The sequence below is a fragment of the Oncorhynchus tshawytscha genome, linkage group LG31, assembly GCF_018296145.1.
Source record: "Oncorhynchus tshawytscha isolate Ot180627B linkage group LG31, Otsh_v2.0, whole genome shotgun sequence".
NCBI lineage: Eukaryota > Metazoa > Chordata > Actinopteri > Salmoniformes > Salmonidae > Oncorhynchus > Oncorhynchus tshawytscha.
In genome coordinates, this window is record NC_056459.1 from 38,209,704 (window position 1) to 38,219,288 (window position 9,585).

At 46.9% G+C, this 9,585-nt stretch overlaps 1 long non-coding RNA gene across 1 annotated transcript in view; it reads left to right on the plus strand.

Annotated features, from left to right (window-relative positions):
* Nucleotides 1–7,948, plus strand: part of LOC121841480 — a 10,454-nt gene extending 2,506 nt beyond the window's left edge. Inside the window, exons 3-4 of the long non-coding RNA XR_006080507.1 lie at nucleotides 1,439–1,616; nucleotides 7,550–7,948. This is a non-coding gene — a long non-coding RNA (uncharacterized LOC121841480). The remainder of the gene's footprint in view (nucleotides 1–1,438; nucleotides 1,617–7,549) is intronic.
* The last annotated feature ends 1,637 nt before the right edge of the window (nucleotides 7,949–9,585 follow it).

Sequence of the window (9,585 nt, forward strand, 5' to 3'; positions counted from 1 at the left end):
TCTACAAACACAGGTACCCTCTATACCTCTACAAACACAGGTACCCTCTATACCTCTACAAACACAGGTTTCTGTACTCTACAAACACAGGTACCCTCTATACCTCTACAAACACAGGTACCCTCTATACCTCTACAAACACAGGTACCCTCTATACCTCTACAAACACAGGTACCCTCTATACCTCTACAAACACAGGTACCCTCTATACCTCTACAAACACAGGTACCCTCTATACCTCTACAAACACAGGTACCCTCTATACCTCTACAAACACAGGTACCCTCTATACCTCTACAAACACAGGTACCCTCTATACCTCTACAAACACAGGTAACCTATGATACAAACACAGGTGACCCTCTGCACACTCTACAAACACAGGTACCCTCTATACCTCTACAAACACAGGTACCCTCTATACCTCTACAAAACACAGGTCTCATATGATACAATATACTGACCCTCTGCACCTCTACAAACACAGGTACCCTCTATAAACACTCTCTATACAAACACAGGTCTCATATGATCATATGATACAATATACTGACCCTCTATACCTCTACAAACACAGGTACCCTATGATACAATATACTGACCCTCTACACCTCTACAAACACAGGTACCGTACCCTATGATACAATATACTGACCTTCTACACCTCTACAAACACAGGTACCCTCTATACCTCTACAAACACAGGTACCCTCTATACCTCTACAAAAACAGGTACCCTCTATACCTCTACAAACACAGGTACCCTATGATACAATATACTGACCCTCTGCACCTCTACAAACACAGGTACCCTCTATACCTCTACACAGGTACCCTCTACATCTATACAAACACAGGCACCCTATGATACAATATACTGACCCTCTATACCTCTACAAACACAGGTACCCTATGATACAATATACAAACCTTCTAAACCTACAGACATAACAACACCACTATAGATACAGTATACTACAGACATAATAACATCACTGTAGCTAAAAACAGACATAATAACACCACTATAGATACAGTATACTACAGACATAATAACACCACTATAGATACAGTATACTACAGACATAATAACACCACTGTAGCTAGAAGGTTAAAGATCTGCCTGAAATAACGTCTTTGTTTCACTGTCTCATATTCACTATCTCTCTCTCTCTCGTATCTCTCTCTCTTTCTTTCTCTCTCCCTCTCTCTATTTCTCTATCTCTATCTCTCTTCTCTCTCTCTCTCTCTCTCTCTTTCTATCTCTCTTCTCCCACCTTTCCTCTCTCTCTCTCTCCTTCTCTCTCTCTCTCTCTCTCTCTCTCCTTTCTCTTTCTGTCTTTCTCTCCTTCTCTCTCTCTCTCTCTCTCTCTCTCTCTGTCTCTCTCTCTCTCTCTTTCTCACCTTCTCTCTCTCTCTCTCTCTCTCTCTGTCTCAGGAGAAGACCTAAGGTACCGTTTAACAGCTATTCAGGCCATGAGAACACTAATGGTAGAGCTACGTTTGAGAACCCCATGTACGACCGCAACATCCAGCCCACCGACATCCTGGCCAACGAGACAGAGTTTACAGTCAGCACAGTGTGCACGGCGGTATAGCCACTGTTTCCTCCAGAGGTGAGTGTGTGTGTGTGTGCGTGCGTGCGTGAGATCATGACCAGAACATTATGCACAGTGTGAGATTTAAACCGCTTAACATTCAACCTTTTATGTATGATGATTTAATATTTCATCAGCTCCGTACCGTAGGAACAACATTGTGTTCGTTCCAGTACCAACACATCTGACTGAAAGTAATCGTTGTTTTGCCTCTGAATCGGTCACTGTTCACACTCAGCCATGTGACTGACATAGGATCTGCGTGTCCACAGGTGGACACTGTTCTAGAATAATCCCTCTAGTGACATTAGACAACATAAGCAGTCAGTTACAGGACAGGGAATATCTGAAGTCCCAGTTATTTTTTGCTTCCTTTTTTCTGCAATTTTTTAAGAGAAGTTCAAATGCAGTGTTCAGCTGTGCCCAGCTATTATAGAGAGATAGACACACACACTGCAGTGTTCAGCTGTGCCCAGCTATTATAGAGAGATAGACACACACACTACAGTGTTCAGCTGTGCCCAGCTATTATAGAGAGATAGACACACACACTGCAGTGTTCAGCTGTGCCCAGCTATTATAGAGAGATAGACACACACACTGCAGTGTTCAGCTGTGCCCAGCTATTATAGAGAGATAGACACACACACTGCAGTGTTCAGCTGTGCCCAGCTATTATAGAGAGATAGTCACACACACTGCAGTGTTCAGCTGTGCCCGCTATTATAGAGAGATAGACACACACACTGCCCAGTGTTCAGCTGTGCCCAGCTATTATAGAGAGATATACACACACACTGCAGTGTTCAGCTGTACCCAGCTATTATAGAGAGATAGACACACACACTGCAGTGTTCAGCTGTGCCCAGCTATTATAGAGAGATAGACACACACACTGCAGTGTTCAGCTGTGCCCAGCTATTATAGAGAGATAGACACACACACTGCAGTGTTCAGCTGTGCCTCAGCTATTATAGAGAGATAGACACACACACTGCAGTGTTCAGCTGTGCAGCTATTATAGAGAGATAGACACACACACTGCAGTGTTCAGCTGTGCCCAGCTATTATAGAGAGATAGACACACACACTGCAGTGTTCAGCTGTGCCCAGCTATTATAGAGAGAGATAGTCACACACACTGCAGTGTTCGCTGTGCCCAGCTATTATAGAGAGATAGACACACACACTGCAGTGTTCAGCTGTGCCCAGCTATTATAGAGAGATAGACACACACTGCAGTGTTCAGCTGTGCCCAGCTATTATAGAGAGATAGACACACACACTGCAGTGTTCAGCTGTGCCCAGCTATTATAGAGAGATAGACACACACACTGCAGTGTTCAGCTGTGCCCAGCCATTATAGAGAGATAGACACACACACTGCAGTGTTCAGCTGTGCCAACTATTATAGAGAGATAGACACACACACTGCAGTGTTCAGCTGTGCCCAGCTATTATAGAGAGATAGACACACACACTGCAGTGTTCAGCTGTGCCCAGCTATTATAGAGAGATAGACACACACACTACAGTGTTCAGCTGTGCCCAGCTATTATAGAGAGATAGACACACACACTGCAGTGTTCAGCTGTGCCCAGCTATTATAGAGAGATATACACACACACTGCAGTGTTCAGCTGTGCCCAGCTATTATAGAGAGATAGACACACACTGCAGTGTTCAGCTGTGCCCAGCTATTATAGAGAGATAGACACACACACACTGCAGTGTTCAGCTGTGCCCAGCTATTATAGAGATAGACACACACACTGCAGTGTTCAGCTGTGCCCAGCTATTATAGAGAGATAGACACACACACTGCAGTGTTCAGCTGTGCCCAGCTATTATAGAGAGATAGACACACACACTGCAGTGTTCAGCTGTGCCCAGCTATTATAGAGATAGACACACACACTACAGTGTTCCAGCTGTGCCCAGCTATAGAGAGATAGACACACACACTGCAGTGTTCAGCTGTGCCAGCTATTATAGAGAGATATACACACACAATGCAGTGTTCAGCTGTGCCCAGCTATTATAGAGAGATAGACACACACACTGCAGTGTTCAGCTGTGCCCAGCTATTATAGAGAGATAGACACACACACTGCAGTGTTCAGCTGTGCCCAGCTATTATAGAGAGATAGACACACACACTGCAGTGTTCAGCTGTGCCTAGCTATTATAGAGAGATAGACACACACACTGACAGCTGTGCCCAGCTCTTATAGAGAGATAGACGACACACTGCAGTGTTCAGCTGTGCCCAGCTCTTATAGAGAGATAGACGCACACACTGCAGTGTTCAGCTGTGCCCAGCTATTATAGAGATAGACGCACACACTGCAGTGTTCAGCTGTGCCCAGCTGAGAGATGCCCAGCTAGCTTGCCCAGCTATTATAGAGAGATAGACACACACACTGCAGTGTTCAGCTGTGCCCAGCTATTATAGAGAGATAGACACACACACTGCAGTGTTCAGCTGTGCCAGCTATTATAGAGAGATAGACACACACACTGCAGTGTTCAGCTGTGCCCAGCTATTATAGAGAGATAGACACACACACTGCAGTGTTCAGCTGTGCCCAGCTATTAGAGATAGAGACACACAATAGTGTTCAGCTGTGCCCAGCTATTATAGAGATATACACACTGCAGTGTTCAGCTGTGCCCAGCTATTATAGAGAGATAGACACACACACTGCAGTGTTCAGCTGTGCCCAGCTATTATAGAGAGATAGACACACACACTGCAGTGTTCAGCTGTGCCCAGCTATTATAGAGAGATAGACACACACACTGCAGTGTTCAGCTGTGCCCAGCTATTATAGAGAGATAGACACACACACTGCAGTGTTCAGCTGTGCCCAGCTCTTATAGAGATAGACGCACACACTGCAGTGTTCAGCTGTGCCCAGCTATTATAGAGAGATAGACGCACACACTGTAGTGTTCAGCCAGCCCAGGCTATTATAGAGAGATAGACGCACACACTGCAGTGTTCAGCTGTGCCCAGCTATTATAGAGAGATAGACGCACACACTGTAGTGTTCAGCCAGCCCAGCTATTATAGGAGAGATAATTAATACTGTGTGTTCAGCTGTGCCCAGCTAGCTATAGAGAGATAGACGCACACATTGCAGTGTTCAGCTGTGCCCAGCTATTATAGAGAGATAGACGCACACACTGTGTGTGTTCAGCTGTGCCCAGCTATTATAGAGAGATAGACGCACACACTGCAGTGTTAAGCTGTGCCCAGCTATTATAGAGAGATAGACGCACACACACTGCAGTGTTCAGCTGTGCCCAGCTATTATAGAGAGATAGACGCACACACTGGACAGCAGTGTTCAGCTGTGCCCCAGCTATTATAGAGAGATAGACACACACACTGCAGTGTTCAGCTGTGCCCAGCTATTATAGAGAGATAGACACACACATCTGCAGTGTTCAGCTGTGCTCAGCTATTATAGAGAGATAGACACACACACTGCAGTGTTCAGCTGTGCCCAGCTATTATAGAGAGATAGACACACACACTGCAGTGTTCAGCTGTGCCCAGCTATTATAGAGAGATAGACACACACACTGCAGTGTTCAGCTGTGCCCAGCTATTATAGAGAGATAGACACACACTACAGTGTTCAGCTGTGCCCAGCTATTATAGAGAGATAGACACACACACTGCAGTGTTCAGCTGTGCCCAGCTATTATAGAGAGATATACACACACACTGCAGTGTTCAGCTGTGCCCAGCTATTATAGAGAGATAGACACACACACTGCAGTGTTCAGCTGTGCCCAGCTATTATAGAGAGATAGACACACACTGCAGTGTTCAGCTGTGCCCAGCTATTATAGAGAGATAGACACACACACTGCAGTGTTCAGCTGTGCCCAGCTATTATAGAGAGATAGACACACACACTGCAGTGTTCAGCTGTGCCCAGCTCTTATAGAGAGATAGACGCACACACTGCAGTGTTCAGCTGTGCCCAGCTATTATAGAGATAGACGCACACACTGCAGTGTTCAGCTGTGCCCAGCTATTATAGAGAGATAGACGCACACACTGCAGTGTTCAGCTTCAGCTGAGAGATAGCCCAGCTATTATAGAGAGATAGTCGCACACACTGCAGTGTTCAGCTGTGCCCAGCTATTATAGAGAGATAGACACACACACTGCAGTGTTCAGCTGTGCCCAGCTATTATAGAGATAGAGCTGTGCCCAGCACAGACACACACTGCAGTGTTCAGCTGTGCCAGCTATTATAGAGAGATAGACACACACACACTGCAGTGTTCAGCTGTGCCCAGCTATTATAGAGAGATAGACACACACACTACAGTGTTCAGCTGTGCCCAGCTATTATAGAGAGATAGACACACACACTGCAGTGTTCAGCTGTGCCCAGCTATTATAGAGATATATACACACACACTGCAGTGTTCAGCTGTGCCCAGCCATTATAGAGAGATAGACACACACACTGCAGTGTTCAGCTGTGCCCAGCTATTATAGAGAGATAGACACACACTGCAGTGTTCAGCTGTGCCCAGCTTTATAGAGAGATAGACACACACACTGCAGTGTTCAGCTGTGCCCAGCTATTATAGAGATAGACACACACACTGCAGTGTTCAGCTGTGCCCAGCTATTATAGAGAGATAGACACACACACTGCAGTGTTCAGCTGTGCCCAGCTCTTATAGAGATAGACGCACACACTGCAGTGTTCAGCTGTGCCCAGCTATTATAGAGAGATAGACGCACAGCTATTATATTATAGAGAGATAGGGACGCTTTGCACTGCAGTGTTCAGCTGTGCCCAGCTATTATAGAGAGATAGACGCACACACTGCAGTGTTCAGCTGTGCCCAGCTATTATAGAGATAGACGCACACACTGCAGTGTTCAGCTGTGCCCAGCTATTATAGAGAGATAGACGCACACACTGCAGTGTTCAGCTGTGCCCAGCTATTATAGAGAGATAGACGCACACACTGCAGTGTTCAGCTGTGCCCAGCTATTATAGAGAGATAGACACACACACTGCAGTGTTCAGCTGTGCCCAGCTATTATAGAGAGATAGACACACACACTGCAGTGTTCAGCTGTGCCCAGCTATTATAGAGAGATAGACACACACACTGCAGTGTTCAGCTGTGCCCAGCTATTATAGGGAGATAGACACACACACTGCAGTGTTCAGCTGTGCCCAGCTATTATAGAGAGATAGACACACACACTGCAGTGTTCAGCTGTGCCCAGCTATTATAGAGAGATAGACACACACACCGACTGCTGAGGCCCCAGACTGCAGCAACGACACAGAGATTGTCACAATCCAACTGAATATTTCATGGCGTCTCTCATGGCTTGTGTACATGGTACAACAATCAGGACCGCGGAGAAGACTGCTAGCTCTGCCAACGTTATGCGACTGGATTGTGTACATGGTACAACAATCAGGACCGCGGAGAAGACTGCTAGCTCTGCCAACGTTATGCGACTGGATTTCTGCTGTGTATCTTTTTTTTGTTTCAAGGTTTAGAAATGTAAAGCAGAGCAACACTGGTGGTGTGTCATGTCTCTAACCATGTTTATCCTCTCTTTTCTCTTCATGTCTCATCACCATGTTCCATCCTACCTCTATATTCCTCTCATCATTCTGCTATACCTGCTCTTTCTTTCTCTCTCTCTCTCTCTCTCTCTCGCGCTCGCTCTCTCTCGCGCTCTCTCTCACGCTCACTCTCGCACTCTCTCTCACGCTCTCTCTCTCTCTCGCGCTCACTCTCTCTGTCTCTGTCTCTCTCGTTCTCTCTCTCTCGTTCTCTCTCTCTCTCTCTGTCTCTGTCTCTCTCTCTCTCTCTGTCTCTCTCTCTCTCTCTCTCTCTCTCCCCCCATTTTCTTCCTCCTTCAATCCCTCCCATCACCCACCTTGCAGGCAGAGGAAGTGGAAGGTGGAAGGAGCCTGTGCCCCTCTTACAAGACAGACCACACCCTCATCTAACTGAACAGAGGGAAATACAGACCACACACTCATCTAATTGAACAGAGGGAAATACAGACCACACCCTCATCTAACCGAACAGAGGGAAATACAGACCACACCCTCATCTAACTGAACAGAGGGAAATATAGACCACACCCTCATCTAACTGAACAGAGGGAAATACAGACCACACCCTCATCTAACTGAACAGAGGGAAATACAGACCACACCCTCATCTAACTGAACAGAGGGAAATACAGACCACACCCTCATCTAACTGAACAGAGGGAAATACAGACCACACCCTCATCTAACTGAACAGAGGGAAATATAGACCACACCCTCATCTAACTGAACAGAGGAAATGTAGACCAACCGCTGCTTGGCGACAGCGGAACTTTGAGGCGGCAACAAGCGGAACCGCCGCTGGCTCGCCCAGGGCCCCCCGCCGACAACGGAACCCGCCGCCGACGACAACGGAACCCGCCGCCGACGACAACGGACCCCGCCGCCGACGACAACGAACCGCCGCCGACGACCGGGCTGGAACCGATGACAACGGAACCCCGCCGGCGACAACGGAGCCCGCCGCCGACAACGGAACCCCGCCGACGACAACGGAACCCGCCGCCGACGACACCCAGGAAACCTGCCGCCGACGGCGAAAAAGCAGATTGTGTGACTTTGCAATGTCTCCTACAACTTCAGCTCTCTGAAAGGAATATCTACTATTGTCTGCCTGAGATGAGGCAGCAAGGTGGCACTACGCTGTGGCGATGATCCTCCTATGTATTTTTTCACCAAAACCAAAGGGAATTCTAAGGTCAGCAGAGAGACAGTATTGGCCTGTAGCTGATACAGGAGATGAGAAAGAGACCAGTCTGTGCAAACAATGCACTGTGTCGTGAACTTAACTTTGCATGGACTGAATACATGGATCTAACTGGATCCTATCTGGATCCCTAACTGGATCTAACTGGATCTAACTGGATCTAACTGGATCTAACTAGATCTAACTGGATCTAACTAGATCTAACTGGATCTATCTGGATCTATCTGGATCTAACTGGATCTATCTGGATCTAACTAGATCTATCTGGAACTATCTGGATCTAACTGGATCTAACTAAATCTAACTGGATCTATCTGGATCTAACTAGATCTATCTGGATCTAACTAGATATATCTGGATCTCTAAGTCCTGAGAAAGGCACTCTGGACCGTATTTGATTTCTCCTTGCTGTTTTGGATGTCAAACAAATATTTTGGGGCCATTCTTTTCCTGACCGATTGTTTTCTTCACTTCTGGAAGTTTCCTCTGAGGCCTTGAAAAGGGGGGGATAATATTTGGAGGCCTTTGTTGTTGAAGATATGGGCTTGTGTTATTATAGCTTTTAACCTCTCCCCCTTTAGTAAGGCTGTAGGGAGGATCTCTACCCCTCTCCCCCCTTTAGTAAAGGCTGTAGGGAGGATCTCTACCCCTCTCCCCCTTTAGTAAGGCTGTAGGGAGGATCTCTACCCCTCTCCCATTTAGTAAGGCTGTAGGGAGGGGATCTCTACCCTCTCCCCCCTTTAGTAAGGCTGTAGGGAGGATCTCTACCCTCTCCCCATTTAGTAAGGCTGTAGGGAGGATCTCTACCCTCTCCCCTTTTAGTAAGGCTATAGGAGGATCTCTGCCCCTCTCCCCCTTTAGTAAGGCTGTAGGGAGGATCTCTACCCTCTCCCCCTTTTAGTAAGGCTGTAGGGAGGATCTACCCTCCCTTAGTGTAAGGCTATAGGAGGATCTCTACCCTCTCCCTTTAGTAGGCTGCAAGGAGGATCTCTACCCCTCTCCCCTTTTAGTGGGCTGTGGGAGGATCTCTACCTCTCACATTTAAGTAAGAAAAGATGTAAGGAGGATCCTACCTGCCCCTCTCTCCCCTTTAGTGGGCTGCTAGGGAGGATCTCTGCCCCTCCCTCCCCATTAGTAAGTCTGTAGGGAAGATCTC